This window comes from Schistocerca serialis, chromosome 1 (assembly GCF_023864345.2).
Source record: "Schistocerca serialis cubense isolate TAMUIC-IGC-003099 chromosome 1, iqSchSeri2.2, whole genome shotgun sequence".
Taxonomy (NCBI): Eukaryota; Metazoa; Arthropoda; class Insecta; order Orthoptera; family Acrididae; genus Schistocerca; species Schistocerca serialis.
In genome coordinates, this window is record NC_064638.1 from 753,046,601 (window position 1) to 753,068,775 (window position 22,175).

The window sequence follows — 22,175 nt, forward strand, 5'->3', positions numbered from 1 at the left end:
CCAGATATCCTGAAATATTTCCAAGACATTCCAACAGCTGATCATCTGGGATTCGTGAAGACTCTAGACTTAACTACATGGGGGTACCACTGGCCAGGTCTCTAACGATCATTTTGACACTACGTGAACCATTTTAAAGGACGCCAGTGAAGAGACGCGTGTCACAACTAACTCTGGGGCATCTGGTACGAGTACTGCCTGCAGCAGCGCCATACAGGCGAACTGGAATCGACCTCATGGAGAGGTTTCCAAGGCCGAAAAAAGGGAATCGCTGGATAACAGCCTGCAATAAAATCTTCACCTATTAAGCTGTTGTGATAGTTGTGCCAAAGTTCCAGAAATTACGAAGTTAATAATAGAAGACAACATTTTGAAGCACACTACATCCCCATGATGACACCCGACAGTGGAAAATTATCCAGTCGGATCAGTATCAGAAGTAATTTCACGTTGCGACATCACCCACAGGATGACAACTGCCTATCACCTATAGGCGAATGGCCTCACAGAACGCTTTAATAATACTTGGGCAGGTATGCTCTCGAAGTACGTTGACGCCGAACAGAGGTATTGGGATGCAGTACTACCTATTTTGATATTTCCATGTAATACAACGAAGCAAGACACCACAGGCTTCGCTCAGTTCTTTACGCCCCATAGTCGAGTGGCCAAACCGTAGGGGTCGCGCGGTTCCAGACTGTAGCGCCTAGCCATGTATGGAAGTGAAACGTGGACGATAAATAGTTTAGACAAAAAGAGAATAGAAGCTTTCGAAATGTGGTGCTACAGAAGAATGCTGAATCCATGCCTCGGGCATGGATATGTGTGATGTCCTTAGGTTAGTTAGGTTTAAGTAGTTCTAAGTTCTAGGGGACTGATGACCTGAGAAGTTAAGTCCCATAGTGCTCAGAGCCATTTGAACCATACATGGCTACACTCCTGCGACCCTGAAAATGCAGTGTGTCTCCTGAGAGACATTGTGTAAGTAGACTGTTTAGGTTTTTATGTTGGTAACGCCACGTAGCGCTCTGTATGAAAATCGCTGACTGCGCTGTGTGCAGTCTGTGGCTGGTTGGACTCATTGTTGGAATGTTCGCTAGTGTAGCGTTGGACAGTTGGAGGTGAGCCGCCAGCAGTGGTGGATGTGGGAAGAGATCAGCGGACGATCTGGACGTGTGTCCGTCGGAGAAAGGAAATTTACAAGACTGGATGTCATGAATTGATATATATATATTATGACTTTTGAACACTATTAAGGTAAATACAATCTTTGTTCTCTATCAAAATCTTTCATTTGCTAACCATGCCATCAGTAGTTAGTGCCTTCAGTAGTTAGAATCTTTCATTTAGCTGGCAGTATTGGCGCCCGCTGTATTGCAGTAGTTCGAGTAACGAACAGTTTTATGAGGTAAGTGATTCATGAAAGTTATAGGTTATTGTTAGTCAGGGCTATTCTTTTGTGGGGATTATTGAAAGTCAGATTGCTTGCGCTAAAAATATTGTGTGTCAGTCTTGTGATGATCAGAATAAGTAAAGAGAAAACTGTCTGAGTACGTTCAATTTTACTCAGCTGTTTCAGTATCAAATAACGTAAGAGTTTTTCCAGCACCGTCATTCTTAATTTTCAAAGAGGAAGTTTCAATTCGAAGGCAGCTATAGTGTGGGCGAAAAGTCCCTGTACTCCTGTAACCCCTGCTTAGTATCATATGATATTATGCAGATTGGTAGCAATGTTTGGTAGCTATGTTACTTCCTATCAATTTCATATATCGACGCTGCCAGGATACCTCACTGGGACCTTCTGATTTTTTCTTGTAGTATGGGTAATTAGCGTAGTTATTGTTATTGCTGGTGCGTAATTGTAGAGAGAATCTCCTTTTCATTGTTGTACAGTAAACCAGTTGTGACATGCATGTAGATTTGCACCAAGTATTTCGCAGCCATGCTTTCAATTAATTAGATATTACTTTCAGTGCTATGTTAATGTGTCTTCTTATTTTTGCTCTTCAAATTGTGCCTTTCTGTGGTATTGTGGGAAATACGTGATAATATGGCGTGTGAAAAACTTAACGCTAGAGTCCAAAGTAAATTAAGAAATGATAGTCACTGTGTATTGAATTAACAAATATTCAGAATAGTAATTTGGTAACTGTGCATAGGGACATGTACCCGGCAATAAATAATGGTGTGGACAGTTAAACAGCTAGTGAACAGGATAGTATTGTCGATCGATCGGTCGGCAGCAGTTCGCCTGAGGAATCCGAAATGACAGGACACAATCTTGCAAATACTGTAGATTCAGGTTTTGTATCATTACCCTTTTCTCAATCAAGTCAAGATACATTTTCTGCTTTTCAAAATGCGAATGTTGCCGGTTCAAATGTACTGCCCAATAGAATTGAGTAACATATTTCAGACACCAGTGCATTGTTATTACAATTAATGAAACAAATGGGACAAAGGCTTCAAAAGTTAGAGAGAATGCTTGAACAAAATCAGAAACAAATGGGACAAAAGCTTTAAAAGTTAGACACAACTGAGCAAACGCTTGAACAAACACTTGAAGGTTTAACGGCTGAATTACTTAAGATGTAATCTAAATGTCAAAAAGTCTGTAATGACCTAAAAAAACAAATTTGTGAGCATTTTCAACTCATTTTTTCGTGTCATAAAAACGCATTACAGAATCGCGAAGCAGCTATGAAAGAACTGCAAACTATTGTTCATGAAAATCATGACACCTTGTAAGCTAAAATTGACTCAGTTGCATCTACCGATTCGGTTACGCAACTTGCAAAAACTCAAGAAAACTTAAAGGACACAGTAAATACGCTTTCGACACAAATGGACACTCTGAAACTTGGTTCAGAAAAACACACGGAGGAAATCAGCACATTATCGGAGAAAGTAGTCGAACTTTCGGATCAGCTAAATAATTTATCTACGAAGGTAGATGATGATCTGAATGACACAAGACCGGTAGCCTTTATTGACACAGAAGAGTATGAACAGATCAGGAAATTCAAACAAAATCAGAATCAAATTAATACGCAACACGGAAGAGAAATCCGGGAAGTACAAGATCAGTTGGCACAAGTAATACAAGAATTATCTATTTCAGAGGACACTCGCGCTCCAATACGGGAAGAGGGACTTAGACATACGGAAAAGTCACAAAGTAATAACACAGGGCATTTCGGAAATTTTGAAAGAAATTGGCAAGGTACACCAAATTTTGAGATCCGCCGACATGATGTAACAGTCACCAATATGCGACTCGCTGACACGATGATTTTGATTATAAGCTGTTCATTACTACACGTAAATTCAAAACATTTAAGAATTCTGGCAATGATATTCATCCACAAGCGTGGCTTCATCAATTCTCTCATTGTTTTGCTCCCAGCTGGTCATTAGTGCACAGATTGGAATTTCTGTGTGGCTACTTAGAGAATGAACCAGCTGTAAGAATGCGATCGGTCATTCGCGATTGTCACAGTGAAGGAGAATCTTATCATGCTTTCATCTCAGCATATTGGTCTCAAGCTACTCAAGACCGAGTAAAACATAGCATCATAACGACCAAACACTGAACAATCTGATATCTCCAGTCTTGTCAAATATTTTGAGGACATGTCGCACAAGAATCAATACCTGCCGAACAAATAGAGCCCCTCAGAACTCATCCACATTTGCTTAAACAAATTATCTAAACATTTAAGACATATTATTTTGGCAGGACGTTGAAAAGACGAATGGAAGCTTTTCAGGGATACTTACAGGAATTGGAAATTGACACTGACAATCGAGGGAACGAAACCAGGAAAACAACAATTACAGGTCACATCCGTCACAATGCCGTTACAACAGAAATAATAAATGGACACGACAAGGCTATTCTTACAACGCAAATTATGACCAAAACAAACACCATCCGTATGACAATCGATGCAGAGTAATAACAATTACAGGGAAAGATCACCTCTCCACGGTAATGACAATGATAGAGACAATCATAGAAACAGACAATATGGGAAACAGAATAATTATTATCAATGGAGGCAGAATAACTTCAGATGCAACAGCCCACCCTGTAAATACGATTCAGGGAGAAATTCTCCACCACGTAATCGACAAGAAAGAAATTACAGAAATTACTGACATGACGACAGACGATATAATATTAACAACAGACCAGAATTTCATCAGAACTGGCGTGATTCAAACAGGGCAAGGGCCTGTCGACAAGGTGAATTTCTAGAAATTAGATCTCCGGATCCCAGAACGACACACGACAACAAAGAGGTAACAGACAATGACTTGCACCACTGGTGGCCACATGAGCCGGCTGGGCTTGAGAAAAATAACCTAACCTAACCTTGAGAAAAATTCCAGTATTCTTTACCGATGTATTCTACATAATTGAGTTCAAGTTGAAATTGCGCATACTGAGGAAAGGTAAAGAATTACACCACATTTCACATGTAAAGCCGTTTATTGAGAGATAATCGGCTTTTTAACTTAGTCTTTGCCATAAAATTTTTCACCTCATCTTACTAGTACACTTTGTCACACTTGGAAACTGTTAACATGCAACAATGTTTTGAAGTTAACTATCCAGTCACGAACCTAAGGAAATTATTAAGACAGTGATCACGAATGAAATAGTGAACAGACGACACAGTGTTCTTGTGTGTACATTCTTGCTTGTTAGTTGGACGATTATGTAACGATTACAAGGCTTACATATTTGGAACATATACTGCTAATGAGATTTTAATGCAACACTTTGGTCTACTTGAAAATAATTTCTGAATTTAAAGTACTTTCTGTGAGATTACAGATGACTTAGTATTTGGTTTGTTTGGCAGCTACACGATTATATCAAGACGCTACTAATAAGTGACAATATTTACATTATTGCTTTTGCGCTGTACCTGTTTTGTTTCTGCACAGTTTTTCTACATTCTTCTGGAAAGTAAAATACGTTTTGGAAGTAACATTTGTGGCAAAGCTACAATGAGACAGCCTTTTCGCAACACAACAATACGTTACAGTACAGTACTTTCTTGGTCACGGTAATTTACATGATAACTACGGCATCTATATGCACAGCATTTCACTTTTGTTGATAACGAGGTAAGTACATTGACTTCTATAGAACTTTGCTTATGGACGACGATAACTACTTCACATTTTTACTACTGGGACATTTTTACCCCTAAGCAATGACAGAAATTATCTTACAGCAAGAAGCTCAGTTTAGCGCTACAGAACATGTATTTGAGTGATTAATTTTTGTACTTGCAACATTTTTTTAGAAAGATTCTGGAATTACAAAGATTCAAAGAAGGTTTTCGGTGAGACATTTCAGTCCGTTGCTGTAATCTGTAACATCCAAGGGTATAATTACATTAATCCTTATGGGGTACACACCTACTTTGTGTACTAAGTGTGTGGCATGCGCTAGGAGTCCTAGCTAATATGGTATTTGCTTATTCAGTTTTACACATCAGTACCATTTTTCTCTAACACAGAATTACACAGCTATCTGATCATTTAAGAGAGACAAACATTTTTCTACTACATCAGTGACTTCACACTTACAAACATGTATTTTTTCTGTACTTTGTGAACTGTTCATATTTTTTTGGAACCATTTTGATACTATGAGAGCTTTGAATGATTTATTTGGTACAGGATCATGATTTTCGAAGCATGTTTGAGGTAGATGACACTATCGAAATGAGCAGAGAATTTTTTTTAAGTTTTGAAATTATTGAAAGAAGCTGCGACGATTTTGAGATGTGATTGATGTGGTATGATAATATTATTATGACAAAGATGTGTACTATGATGATGACATATGTTTATGATCAATAAGATGATGCTATATAAGGAATGTGATTACACGTTTATATCTATATGATTAGTGAGTAGGGGTTAGGGACTCTGGTTTGTGAAAAGGATGTTGGAAACCAATAATCGTACTTTAAGAGTGAATGTATTACAATGCCGGTGGAAATTTTTGGACACTGTTGTCTATGAGATTTTGTTTCTATGCACTTCTAACGTAAATTTTCAACCTGTGAAACTTTTTGTATGAGACTGTCACTGTAGTTGAAACCGCTGTTGTAAATGTTTCAGTAAAGAAGGTAAGTGACACTGACGTAATGCGCAGTGGCGACAAGCTACGTGACAATCGCCTGGAAAAAAACTGTTAGTGTATGCCTTTCGGAGGCACAGGTGTAGAAAAAAGGGGCCATTAACCTCGCTATTGACATTTCTTTGTAGAAAACATCGCAAATGCTACATGCTCATACTTGAAAACATATGTGATCCTTGAGTTTCTCCCGGCGTATTTGATAATCAAAATATCCACGGGTGTGCTGCCGGTCTATAGTGTCCAACGGGCACAATATTTCGGCAATCATACATGCCGCCATCATCAGGTGAACTGACGGACTGAGCTCCTGTGAACGTGCCGGCACGGAGATTCGTACGCTATGGCTGCTCACACGGAAGTGGGTTCATTCGCGGCGGCAGCAGATTTAAATACCCTCCGCCCGCGGCGCGCTCCCTCCGCCGTCCGCGCCCCGCGCCACGGTCGCGCGGTGGAACAGATTGCGACGGCGTCTGAGATGACGTCGGTGACATGGCTCTGTCCGCCGTGGTCGTCACAACTATACGTTTGTTCGACTTACTCTTGATTAACCCGATCGCTGATTCCCAAGCCTTGCTAAGATTATAGCCACAATCACGGTTTATGAGGTCGTCATTGGTGCGAATTTCGATGGCCTCTCTAACAACGCTGTCCCAGTATCTCGACGTCTGTACCAGAATCCTCATGCGGTCATACTCCATGGCGTGATTTTCCGACAAACAACGTTCAGCGACCGCCGACTTGCTCGGATACATCAGTCGAGTGTGCCTCTGGTGTTCACGGCATCGATCCTCGACGGTACGCATCGTCTGACCAATATACGACTTGCCACATTGACGCGGAATCTGGTACACGCCTGCCTTCCTCAAACCAAGGTCATCTTTGGCGCTCCCCACCAGTGCACGAGTTTTATTTGGAGGACAAAACACAGTTCCGACCCGGTGTTTCTTCAGAATGCGGGCGATTTTCCCCGAGAGTGCGCCTGTGTATGGAATAAATGCAGTGCCTACCTCTTCCCTCGTGACTTCATCCATCTGAACAGGTTGTGCTGCAGTGGTTGGGCGGAGAGCACGTTGAATCTGGCACTCTGAGTACCCATTTTTTCGAAATACAGTTCTCAGATGTTCCAATTCCTGGGGTAGACTCTCTGCGTCAGAGAAAGTGCGCGCCCTATGTACTAGAGTTTTTAGTACCCCATTCACCTGTGAAGGGTGGTGGCAGCCGTCTGCGTGCAAATACAGATCAGTGTGCGTAGTCTTCCGATACACCCCATGACCCAGGGTGCCGTCAGCCCTTCTCTTGACCAAGACGTCAAGGAAAGGTAATTTACCCTCCGTTTCAGTCTCCATAGTGAATTTGATGTTGGAGTGTATGGAGTTTAGATGTGTAAGGAAGTCAAGGAGTTTATCCATACCATGTGGCCAGATGACGAACGTGTCGTCCACGTAACGGAAAAAGCAAGTAGGTTTCCATACGGATGACGACAGGGGTTCCTCCTCGAAGTTCTCCATGTACAAATTCGCTACCACCGGTGAGAGTGGGCTACCCATGGCGACTCCCTCCGTTTGTTCGTAGAATTCTCCATTAAAAAGAAAATACGTGGAAGTCAAGACATGCCTAAAATGTTCAGTGGTCTTCTCGTCAAACTTCTGACTAATCAATTCTAGTGACTCTCGCAGGGGTACCCTCGTAAACAAGGAAACGACGTCAAAACTCACCATGATATCTGACTCATCCAACCTGAAGCTATCAAGGCGTTTAACAAAATCCACGGAATTACGGATGTGATGAGGGCATTTACCCACATAAGGACTTAATATTCCCGTCAGGTATTTGGCAAACAAATATGTAGGTGCCCTGATGTTGCTGACAATGGGGCATAATGGTACCCCCTCTTTGTGAACCTTCGGGAGTCCATATAGTCTAGGCGGTACCGGACCTTGGGGTAACAATTTCTTAGCGTCACCCTCCGGTAAATCTGCGTCCTTGAGAGGCGCCCTCGTCTTGTTCTCCACCTTCTTTGTAGGGTCAACGCTGATCTACCGGTAGGAATCGTCATTTAGCAGGCTCTGCATCTTATCAGTGTAGTCCTTATGGGAGACAACAACTGTAGCATTGCCTTTGTCAGCCGGTAAGACAACAATTTCAGAGCGCTCCCTCAGATCACGAATGCCCGCCCTCTCTTTACTGCTGATATCTGACTTCATCGGCTTGGATTTCGTCAACGCACGACAAGTTTCACGACGTATTTCCTCGGCTGATTCTGGCGGAAGTCGAGCTGCAACCTGTTCAACAGCACTAACAGTTTCTGCGACAGGAGTGAACTTGGGGGTGGGAGCGAAGTTGAGACCTTTCTGCAAAACCGCATCATCACTCAACGCCATGCCACTCAAATTGATGACAGTCTTGCACGGTACCTGCAGAGATGGTTTGTCAAGGAGACGTGAGAACTTAGCTGTCTGACGTCCCGTAGCCTCCTTATGGGCGGAATCAGCTGACACCCAGGTGACACCATCAATCCAATCCCAGGAACAAGAAGTGCACTTACTAGCCAGTTGCAAATATAGTTTGAGTAATTCCTGTGAGGTAAACTCAAGGCTGCGCCGGGTGAATTGCACTCTCTCACGTACCAATGCGAGGCTGGCTCATTTCTTGATTCTCTTAGCTGCTGCAGAATGGATGTGATGCATAACCTTAGCAAAATTTGGAACAACATTCTCGGAACGACATCTCTTTAGAAAGGCAATAGTACTTAGCAAACGACATCTACGGTGGCACAACTTTTCAAATTTCATCATGCTGCGATACATCTCCTCCGCGTAAAGGTGTATGATGTGATTCTTGAGTTTCTCCCGGCGTATTTGATAATCAAAATATCCAAGAGTGTGCTGTCGGTCTATAGTGTCCAACGGGCAGAATATTTCGGCGATCATACATGTCGCCATCATCAGGTGAACTGACGGACTGAGCTCTTGTGAACGTGCCGGCACGGAGATCCGTACGCTATGGATGCTCAGAGGGAACTGGGTTCGGTCGCGGCGGCGGCCGATTTAAATACCCTCCGCCCGCGGCGCGCTCCCTCCGCCGTTCGCGCCCCGCGCCATGGTCGCACGGTGGAACAGATTGCGACGGCGTCTGAGATGACGTCGGTGTGATGGCTCTGTCCGCCGTGGTCGTCACAACTATACGTTTGTTCGATTTACTCTTGATTAACCCGATCGCTGGTTCCCAAGCCTTGCTAAGATTATAGCCACAGTCACGGTTTATGAGGTCGTTATTGGTGCGACTTTCGATGGCCTCTCTAACAACGCTGTCCCAGTATCTCGACGTCTGTACCAGAATCCTCGTGCGGTCATACTCCATGGTGTGATTTTCCGACAAACAATGTTCAGCGACCGCAGACTTGCGCCGATTTGATTATCAAATACGCCGGGAGAAACTCAAGAATCACATCATACGCCTTTACGGGGAGGAGATGTATCGCAGCATGAAGAAATTTGAAAAGTTGCGCCACCGTAGATGTCGTTTGCTAAGTACTCTTGCCTTTCTAAAGAGATGTCGTTCCGAGAATGTTGTTCCAAATTTTGCTAAGGTTATGCATCACATCCATTCTGCAGCAGCTAAGAGAATCAAGAAATGAGCCAGCCTCGCATTGGTACGTGAGAGAGTGCAATTCACCCGGCGCATTCTTGAGTTTACCTCACAGGAATTACTCAAACTATATTTGCAACTGGCTAGTAAGTGCACTTCTTGTTCCTGGGATTGGATTGATGGTGTCACCTGGGTGTCAGCTGATTCCGCCCATAAGAAGGCTACGGGACGTCAGACAGCTAAGTTCTCACGTCTCCTTGACAAACCATCTCTGCAGGTACCGTGCAAGACTGTCATCAATTTGAGTGGCATGGCGTTGAGTGATGATGCGGTTTTGCAGAAAGGTCTCAACTTCGCTCCCACCCCCAAGTTCACTCCTGTCGCAGAAACTGTTAGTGCTGTTGAACAGGTTGCAGCTCGACTTCCGCCAGAATCAGCCGAGGAAATACGTCGTGAAACTTGTCGTGCGTTGACGAAATCCAAGCCGATGAAGTCAAATATCAGCAGTAAAGAGAGGGCGGCCATTCGTGATCTGAGGGAGCGCTCTGAAATTGTTGTCTTACCGGCTGACAAAGGCAATGCTACAGTTGTTGTCTCCCATAAGGACTACACTGATAAGATGCAGAGCCTGCTAAATGACGATTCCTACCGGAAGATCAGCGTTGACCCTACAAAGAAGGTGGAGAACAAGACGAGGGTGCCTCTCAAGGACGCAGATTTACCGGAGGGTGACGCTAAGAAATTGTTACCCCAAGGTCCGGTACCGCCTAGACTATATGGACTCCTGAAGGTTCACAAAGAGGGGGTACCATTACGCCCCATTGTCAGCAACATCAGGGCACCTACATATTTGTTGGCCAAATACCTGACGGGAATATTAAGTCCTTATGTGGGTAAATGCCCTCATCACATCCGTAATTCCGTGGATTTTGTTAAACGCCTTGATAGCTTCAGGTTGGATGAGTCAGATATCATGGTGAGTTTTGACGTCGTTTCCTTGTTTACGAGGGTACCCCTGCGAGAGTCACTAGAATTGATTAGTCAGAAGTTTGACGAGAAGACCACTGAACATTTTAGGCATGTCTTGACTTCCACATATTTTCTTTTTAATGGAGAATACTACGAACAAACGGAGAGAGTCGCCATGGGTAGCCCACTTTCACCGGTGGTAGCGAATTTGTACATGGAGAACTTCGAGGAGGAAGCCCTGTCGTCATCCGTATGGAAACCTACTTGCTTTTTCCGTTACGTGGACGACACGTTCGTCATCTAGCCACATGGTATGGATAAACTCCTTGACTTCCTTACACATCTAAACTCCATACACTCCAACATCAAATTCACTATGGAGACTGAAACGGAGGGTAAATTACCTTTCCTTGACGTCTTGGTCAAGAGAAGGGCTGACGGCACCCTAGGTCATGGGGTGTATCGGAAGACTACGCACACTGATCTGTATTTGCACGCAGACAGCTGCCACCACCCTTCACAGGTGAATGGGGTACTTAAAACTCTAGTACATAGGGCGCGCACTTTCTCTGACGCAGAGAGTCTACCCCAGGAATTGGAACATCTGAGAACTGTATTTCGAAAAAATGGGTACTCAGAGTGCCAGATTCAACGTGCTCTCCGCCCAACCACTGCAGCACAACCTGTTGAGGTGGATGAAGTCACGAGGGAGGAGGTAGGCACTGCATTTATTCCATACACAGGCGCACTCTCGGGGAAAATCGCCCGCATTCTGAAGAAACACCGGGTCGGAACTGTGTTTTGTCCTCCAAATAAAACTCGTGCACTGGTGGGGAGCGCCAAAGATGACCTCGGTTTGAGGAAGCCGGCGTGTACCAGATTCCGTGTCAATGTGGCAAGTCGTATATTGGTCAGATGATGCGTACCGTCGAGGATCGATGCCGTGAACACCAGAGGCACACTCGACTGATGTATCCGAGAGAGTCGGCGGTCGCTGAACGTTGTTTGTCGGAAAATCACGCCATGGAGTATGACCGCATGAGGATTCTGGTACAGACGTCGAGATACTGGGACAGTGTTGTTAGAGAGGCCATCGAAATTCGCACCAATGACGACCTCATAAACCGTGATTGTGGCTATAATCTTAGCAAGGCTTGGGAACCAGCGATCGGATTAATCAAGAGTAAATGGAGCAAACGTATAGTTGTGACGACGACGGCGGACAGAGCCATCACACCGACGTCATCTCAGACGCCGTCGCAATCTGTTCCACCGCGCGACAATGGCGCGGGGCGCGGACGGCGGAGGGAGCGCGCCGCGGGCGGAGGGTATTTAAATCGGCCGCCGCCGCGACCGAACCCTGTTCCCTCTGAGCAGCCATAGCGTACGGATCTCCGTGCCGGCACGTTCACAAGAGCTCAGTCCGTCAGTTAACCTGATGATGGCGACATGTATGATCGCCGAAATATTGTGCCCGTTGGACACTATAGACCGGCAGCACACCCGTGGATATTTTGATTATGAAAACATATGATTACATGTTGGAGCTCGTAATTTCTGATATTTACTAAAATTCCTATGAAATCATGAGAAATATTTTTTGTCTACCCACCTGATTATGACTACAGTGTAGCCGGCCGAAGTGGCCGTGCGGTTAAAGGCGCTGCAGTCTGGACCCGCAAGATCGCTACGGTCGCAGGTTCGAATCCTGCCTCGGGCATGGATGTTTGTGATGTCCTTAGGTTAGTTAGGTTTAACTAGTTCTAAGTTCTAGGGGACTGATGACCTCAGCAGTTGAGTCCCATAGTGCTCAGAGCCATTTGAACCATTTGACTACAGTGTTCTAGATGAGAGTTTTTTTTCACTGCCTTATGAAGTGCCATTTGGTTAGTGAACGATGTTGCATGCTTTTATATATCTAGTTTCTAGCTGCACTGCAGCATTGGTTAAAATAAAATTTAATAGATGTACTAATGTAAATATTATCTGTCTACAGATCCATTAAATATTAATTTTATGATCTACTTTCTTTAAAAAAGGGAGCACAAATAGACATTTCCTTTCACAGGAATTGCATACATAATTTTTTCAGCTATTTGGTATCTTGTTTGGTGGAGTAAGTAATCATGATGTATTACTCTAATGTTAAGATGTCACATAGGTATTAGACATTTCCTATCTTTATTGCAATATTTTTTCTGCTTGAGCTTTGTCATATTTAGGTATAATTCATTGCTTTTGCTGCGGCTGTTTGTCAGGCGTTGTCCTACTGAATTTTATGTTGTATTAAGCCAGTTTTACTACTGATTTATTTTCTTGTTACTGCACATTGCATCATATTAGATGTAATGTTGCATTTGCTATGCTAATTTAGATTTATTGTTGCTTGCCTTGCCACTTTGCATTTTTTCTCATTCTTGTTTGTGTCAATGTTCGTGCTGCTGCATTGCCACGTCCCTTAGTTTATGTATCTAACCTCAGTAGATTTAAGTCAGCTTAAGAGGGGGTATGATATATAAGAAAACGAGGAAATGGGAAGAAATGCATTGAGAAGCTATAAGAAAAAGGATTGGGCAAAGAGCATTGTAGAACGAGGAATAATTATTTTGAAAGAATAGATTAACAAAAAAAGTGGGGTTTAGGGACAACAGGTTTACGTAGGATTTTCTTGGAAACAAATGATGAGGTAAGGTAATGAAAAATAAATGGTGAGGTAAGATAATGAAAAATACAGAAAGCATGCTTAGATAGGACCTTTTTGTGGAAAAAAATGTTGAAATGAGAGGAAAGATCTATGGAATGAAGTTTTGGTTTGGACTGCAGTACCAAATGCTACACTGAAAACAAACCCTGTCCTTTCCTTTTGTGTTATTCCACTATGTGTTTCTGTATCCTTGTGTGTTTGTGTTCTTACTGTCTCTGTGTGCTTTTTCATACAATATTTTTCTCTTCTAATACTAAGCTACATTCACTATAATGAGGAATACTGTCATTCTCAAATATAATTTGCATTAATAATATGTTCCTTACTTTGTAGAGATGTTTAGACATTATTTATTCTGTTCTTAATGTTCATGTGTGAAGTTAATGTTTTGAAAGATAGTCTCATTTTTTTAATCTATTTACTTATGTCATAATTCCTGTAACACTGACGTATATGCTTATTTCTGCTCTTTTCTAACGCCTAGATTACTACAAATGTTATCATTATATTTTTAACTATGCTTTTTTGTACCTTTGTAATTGTAATCTCATGTCATAAAATTAGACACAGTTCTTCAAATTAAGTATATAGTAGAGATTCATTTCACCGCACACGTTTCCATTGTTCATAGTATATGCACAATATGTGAGAAGTTAAAAAAAGGAGTTTTAGTGGGTGCACATGTGTTGATAATTCAGCAAGGGACTGGTTAACAGCATTTCTGGTTCTAAGAACATTTCTAAAATTTTCGTGAGTGGACAAGTGGTGGTTCATGGACTTGCTATATTATCTGCAAGACTCTACGATGGGGACTGTGCACCTGCACAGTCGTAACAGATGGCTGCTAGCCATCTCTACAAGGACTACCGTAAGCCTGCAGCTTTGGTGGCCCACCAGTACCATAATCTCTACCAGGACTACAGTGGGTCTGCTCTGTGATGACCTCCTACCAATATTCTTCAAAACGTTGACTGACTCTGCTGTGGAGTTGCTCTGTTGTGGTCCATTATCCATCTGCTTGCTAAGAGTCAGCACTGTCTTTCCATTCGAAGGACAACATTACGTCTTCAAGACTGTATGGAAATCCACCACTTCCATATGCATTTGCTTTTAATGCTCAGACTTTGGGCATAAAACTGCAGTTACTATTCCGATGAATGATCATGATCATGACTGCCTTTATGGATTGTGAGCACAATTTTTGCTTTTGACCAACAGTGTATCAATAAGTGTATGCATTTGATATATTTGTTAGCTTTGATATAAAAAAATTTAGCAAATAAGAATTGGCCACTGTCCAAAACAATTTATAAACTTTTTTGTGGGGAGCATGGGGGCTATGTAAGTAGGCTGTTTAGGTTTTTATGTTGGTAACGCCACGTAATGCTCTGTATGAAAATCGCTGACTGCACTGTGTGCAGTCTGTGGCTGGTTGGACTGATTGTTGGAATATTCGCTAATGTAGCGTTGGTCAGTTGGATGTGGACAGCGTGTAGAGTTGGGCAGTTGGAGGTGAGCCGTCAGCAATGATGGATGTGGGGAGGGAGATGCAAGAGTTGTGAGAGGTTACTATGAGCGGACGATCTGGACGTGTGTCTATATATATATATATATATATATATATATATATATATAATGACTTTTGAACACAGTTAAGGTAAATAGATTGTTTCTTCTCTATCAAAATCTTTCATTTGATAACTATGTCTCAATCTTTCATTTCCTAACTATGCCTATCAGAAGTTAGTGCCTTCAGTAGTTACAGTCTTTTATTTAGCTGGCGGTATTGGCGCTCGCTGTATTGCAGTAGTTCGAGTAACGAAGATTTTTGTGAGGAAAGTGATTCATGAAAGGTATAGGTTATTGCTAGTCAGGGCTATTCTTTTGTAGGGATTATTGAAAGTCAGATTGCGTTGCGCTAAAAATATTGTGTGTCAGTCGATGGTCAAAATAAGTAAAGAGAAAACAGTCTGAGTACTTTCAGTTTTACTCGGCTGTTGTAGTATAAAATATCGTAGGAGTTTTTCAAGCACTGTCATTCTTAATTTTCAAAGAGGAAGTTTCGATTCGAAGGCAGCTACAGTGTGGGCGAAAAGTCACCGTACCCCTGTAACCCCTGCTTAGTATCATACGATATTATGCAGATTGGTAGCTATGTTACTTCTTATCAATTGCTAGAATCAGTTTTAGAATTCTTATTTAACTCGGTATGCCGAGGACAACAATGCGAGATCAGAACTTTTAGTCCAACGTCAGTACAGAAGTATTGGATACAGACCACAATGAGCACGTTTTTACATGCTGTGCTTTGTTAACTCAGTTTCCAAAAACAGTGAACCGGCCAAGGTTATGTTTTCAGATGAATGTGCCGTTTATAGCAGCTCACCTGCTAGAAATCTTGTCGTTTGGATCAAAGAGCACCGTCATTACACATTCAAGTTAAATAAAGAGTGTGTCTCATGTAGTGATACGGGCAGCGGTTACATCACTACATCTGCTTGGACCGTACTTTTTGAAGGGGCTGTGAACGGTGCAAATTATTTACACAAGTTACAAACATGGTTAATACCCCAGTTTCAAGAAAAGGGCCTCACAGAAAGGATATGGTTGCAGCAAGATGGAGCGTCTCCTCACTACGCTATGGTAGTGCGTGAGTTCCTAAATGAACACTTCGCAGGACGGCGGACGGGTCTTCGTCTATCGTAAATACCAGCTCCCTTGAAATGACCACAAAGAAGTCCTGAACTCACCACACCTGACAGGTCGTTATGGGGAGTTATTAAGGCACATGTATCTGTACATCGTTATGCGGCAAACGCAAAACTGTGCAATGTTCTTGACGATGCATTTCGCACTATAGCACCGGAAATGTTCAAAAATGTGACAAGAAGAACATGGTGGCATAATGAAATGTGATTACAGTTTCTTGGAGAATATATCGATATATTTGACACTAAATACATAAATAACCACGTGTTCTAAAACAAATAAAATGAATTAGCATTCGATACTAGGATGTACTGGCACTTGTCGCCCAACCTGTAGAAAACCTGTGTCTCCCGTTTACTAGGCAGATGTGCCTAGGGTCAAGTCCCAGCCGTTGCACAAATTGTAATTCATTTCTTCAGCTTCTATTATTAAGGAAGATAAAGTTGGGATTCCCATGTCTCAAGGAAAATGTAATTCCATCGTCATTGCGCATTTAAATGCATGCAGGCTCTCGCTAGCACACGACAAAGGTACCTTTCCAATTATCTACCGGTTTATAGTGTGACGTCACAAGAACTTTGTGGGGCTCGTATTTCTCGTAGAACCAGTCAAAATGACGCAACGTTTGCAGGAAGTCTTAATAGGTGAGTCATGGGAGACAAAGGACACTTACGTTTTCGCCGACTGATTGGTTATTTGCATCATGTGGTTGCTGCCTGCATTTTTCGTAGTTCTATTGGTTCAGATTCGATGACTTTGTCTAAAGTTGCATTTAGATGGTCATTTCTACACTTCAAAATATGGGGTTTTATGATGAGAGCGTTGCTTGCGTAATGTTCCATTCGCGTAATTTTCTGCTTTGGAGATATGCTTTCTTTGTGGCGAAGATAAAATCCATTGTTCATAGCGAAAAAAAATCTGCATTGAAATATCAACATCGGACTTTCATTAACTCACCCATGAATGTAGGACACCCCACTTAATTAGCGCAGAGTGACAATTATTGAACTATATGAAGTAAAATCCTCATAACCCGTGAACGGTTTGCGTTAGGATGTTCAAACTGCACGGTTTGCCGTGGGGCATGATGGGAGTTGGTATGGTATGGTTTACTGACGAAAGCCACTTTCATATGGATGGGTTCGTCATTAAGCAAAATTGGTGCATTTGGTATGGTTTGGTTTATTGACGAAACCCACTTTCATGTGGATGGGTTCGTCAATAAGCAAAATTAGCGCATTTGGGGGACTGGGAATCCGCATTTCGCGACCGAGAAGTGTCTTCATCCTCAGTGGGTGACTGTGTGGTGTGCATTGTCCAGTCGCGGAGCAATCGGTGCGATATTCCTTGATAGCACGGTGTAACCTCACCACAAAAAATTGTATATATAATAATAATAATATTATGATTCTAATTTTAGTATAAGCTCCCCACAAAATTATAATAAATAATAATAATGAATATGAATATGATTCTAATTTTAGTATAAGCTCAGAGCAAAATTGGTTCTCATTTATAACCTCCCTACAGAAATTCATTCACATTTAACCTCCACACAAAATTTGTTTCCCATTTAATGTAAGCTCGAAACAGAAAAATTCCTACACTTCACAATAAAAAATAACTTTAGTGACCTGGTAAATTTTGGACCACAGCAGTGCTGCGTCATGGCCCTGTAAGATCATTCTGCATAAAATAACAAAAATTCTTACCTCAATAAAGTCCTCAGCAATCTGCTCTTACAATAACCTTATTCCGGCACAGCTCTGTGCAATGCTGGCCGATAGATTTGTCATTTATGAAAGGAAGCAACTGATTTTTCTTTTTGCAACAAACGGAATGATCATGGATTGGAGAAATTAGTAAATTCTTTAAATTGAAATGAATGCTTGTTAGAAATTACTTTATATGACAAAGATTATTATTAGGACATTTTTAAAAGATTTACATGGGAGTTCAGATACATTACTAGATATGCGCGAGGCTGCTTTTTACCTTATACAATAATACTCAGGCTCCGGCATCGCTGCACCGCGACCGGCCAGCCAACACGATACACCACACCAGACCAGAGCAGACTCCACACAAGTGCAGACTAGTGCAGACTAGCAACAATTTACTGCTACAGCTACACAGTTCGTACCGAGTCAACACTGCTCTCTGGTCAGCGATTATCTTATACCTTGCATATCGCAGGCAGTGCATGAGCAACACATCGAAATTACATCTGCTCGGACCTCATACATAAAATTACATCTGTATTACATCTGCTCGGACCTCTTGCATAAAATTACAACTGCTTGGACCTCTTACATAACACTCCGATGGGGGGCAGGGGGGGGGGGGGGTAAAAATTTGGCAGTGATGGTAAGTCAATTATTGGACTTGCCGTGAGCAACAAATTTTTCTTAATTAACTACGTTTACAGTCACAAAGTATATAAATATATATATAAGAGCAGAACATGAAGTGAAATAGAGTGCACATGCACTGAGTACAGAACGTATCAAGAAATCACAAAATGTATACGCAATGAGTACAAAACATATTAACAAATGACATAAAGTGCACATGCACTGTATACCTTTTTACCATTGCAATGAGTACAAATCATATTAACAAATGACATAAAGTGCACACGCACTTTTGTACTTTTTTACCATTTTACAAGAACTAGGATAGGAAAGGGAAGAATTGCATCATGGTTGTAGCACAGTAGGTTGCATGTAGCTTCACTGAAAGTCCATATCTTTCTACAGAAGCACAACACCAAGTGAGACAATCTGAAGTTCTCTTCCCTGAAGTATTAATCAGTGTAGCCAAGACACCGAAGTGTCGTATTAATATTCAATGTTATCATTTGGTAGTACATTAGGTACACCAAACAGTGGAACCATAATAACATCTCCACTGTTCAAGGTGGTGGACACCATGATGTGTCAACACCACACTCTTTCACCAACGTAGAATTAGTGCAGAAACCAAATATAGTGCTCCATGATCATAAGGATAGACAGGACAAACGGATATTGCAGTAATTTCTGGTAATTAAGTCAGAGGGTGAAGGACATTAAGTCTTATGCTAGTCATCATTGAGAATTACACTAGTCTATCAACCGATTTGAGTAATTGGTGGCACTTATTGCTTAGTTATTAAACGTTTCTGTACTATGTATGAAGTATTACAGAATATTATTCATAAGTCATCTGATTACAGTGAACATTGGCGCTCATTGGCCAGTTACAAACCATTTTTATGCATTATTCAAAAGTGATCATTCAAAGCAAGAGTTAATTAATGGCATACCATTTACATAATTCATCTAGTTATAGTAATCATTGGCATTCATTGGCCAGTTACAAATCATCAGAAGTCATCATTCAAAACAGGAGCTAATGCGTGTAGCATCAAGCTACTGGTATTCATATATAATAGCATGTAAGTGACATAATACAACTTTAAAATATAAGAAACAATGGCATTCATTGGCCAGCTACTAAACTATAGCAAGTATTGAATATTACAAAACATTTTTCATCATTCAAGTGACATACGACATATTTAAAATAATTATTGGCACTCATTGTCCAGTTACAAACCATCAGAAGTCATCATTCAAAATGAGAGTTAATTATTAGCATAGCATTTATAGAGTATAACAAAAATATTATTTACAGAAATTATTGACACAGCATGTATGCATTATTACAAAATATCATTCACTATTACTCAGAACTCATCATTCAAGTGACATAGGACATATTTAAAATGTAACATACTGTAGCTATTACTCAAGATCTTTGATTAGAAAACATCATTCAATATTACACAGAACTCTCTTAAACTGGAACTTTGGAGTGGGGTCTTTAGTTACTTCAACGATCCCATTTTCATTAAATTTTTAAGACGATTCTGCAGCATCCAACAAAGATGCAATTGTGATGTAGGCGACTCGGTATAATCGATATATACCACAACGCCAAGGACTTTCACATCTTTGATCTAACTGGCACTGTAGTAGTATTACGGTTGCCCATAGAGGGCACAACTGTTACGCATCGTAGTTCCCTGTTTTTATCCAAAATATAAATAAGCTGTAGACATACTTACTATCTGTTAATCAGATATTTAAATGAGTCAATTTTATGTTATTAGTGTATTTCCTGCTTTTATACTTTGACGATGGCGTCATATTATGAACGCTGATTGGCAGTTGTGAAGTAGTGTGACAGGAAGTAGGCGGAGCCTCTGCAAATTTAAACTCGTGCTCAGCACTCATAACCATCAGTTGACTGCGTAGCAGCGAGGAGAGCTCCGCCTACCATCATAAAGGAGCCAGCGTATAATTAATTTTATTTTATCTTGTTAAAATTTGACATCATTAGACACTTTCATCTTATTTAAAGATTGGTATCTAGTATTTCTTAAAATTTATCCACAGGTCTGATGATGGTATTGTAGAAAGAACCGAAACCGGTCACTTGTATCATTAAAACATACATGACGTGATCAAGACTGAACTTTAGTCAAAATATAACAATTTATTGATCACTGTTGTCCAAAAATGTTTACCAAACTTGTATGCATTCTACAGCAAAGTATAAAGTAGGTTTGAACTGCTGAGACACGTCCTGATTCTGAACAGGCTGAGAGCGACAACTGCGACTAGCGCTTTATACAAGTAGGCGTGAGACTATACGACGTTGCGTTTACTTCTCCATCGCACGCTCCATCACTATAAGGGAAGATGAAGTACAGTTTCAAGTTGTGTTAACAGGCTTAGCTGTACTGGTCATAATGATGTATTATTAAAATGTTTGTTCAAAATCTCCTACATAAATTGAAGAGAAGTTACGTTAATATTCATTTATGTGCCACATTTTTGTATACGAAGGATAATATTTTCAGGGCACTGATACAGATGTCATATCTGCTGCGTACGCAGATTAAATATAAAAAGGCGTAGGAGTCTTTCAAGCTCTTTTGGCGGAGTTGCTGTTTTACAGTGTTCAACTATCTGAAGTCAGAAGTTAGTGGACTTCGTGACCTAGAAACTGACTAAATCTGCAGGGAAACACGTCGCTTGAACTGTCTTACGCGCCACATATCGCTAAGAGGCCCTACAGTGTGGATACGAGTAGGATTTCCCAGGAAACTTGAAAGAAACGTTTCGACATATCACTCACGGTAGCCCAGTGGATCGTCCTCTTGGTATTTTTTTTTTTTTTTATTTATGAATTGGGTTTTAGCACTAGATATTTAGCCAGGGAGATGAGTTCTGACAGAACTGTAATTCTATATTGAAATCATACCTGCTCGACAACTCCTTCTATACCATAGATGAATTCTTGAATATGAGTAAAAAAACCTGGAGATATAATATATGCATTTTGTGCCCTTTAAGGGAATGGGATAGATAATAGAAATATTTAGGTATAACACTATAATGTAAACAAAAAAAGAGAAAAGAAAAAAACTTGTTTCCTGTGTGCATCTCTTGTGTGTTTGACACGTTCCACATCATAACGGTTTTCCGTGCTATTGAACAATGGAACACGTAACAAACTAACTAACTAACGATGTTGGTATCAGTTGTCACATGAACATTCTCACACCATAAACGAGATTCTGGACGTCCATCCAGCATAGATGCCCGCAAGGATCACCGTACTTTTAAGGCATTAGTGGCAGAACGTGCAGCTACCACAGCACAGATAAGAGGGTTTGTGGACCCTCGTGTGCTAACACGAACTGTTGCGAAGCGGTTATTATGAGAGGGACTATGGGCACACACACCTCTAGCCCATCTTCCACTCACGGTACATCATTGACGTGCACGGCTCCAGTAGTCGCGTCAGAGGATCACTTGGAAAATGGGATGGCGGGTCGTAGTCTCCAGCGATTCTGCCTGGACACGAGTGATGGTCGTTTGCACGTATGACGTAGATCTGGTGAGTGCTGTCTCGTATAGTGCATCTGTCCAAGACACAATGGCCTCATCTCACACCTTATGTTACGGGAAATTATAGTCTACAGCT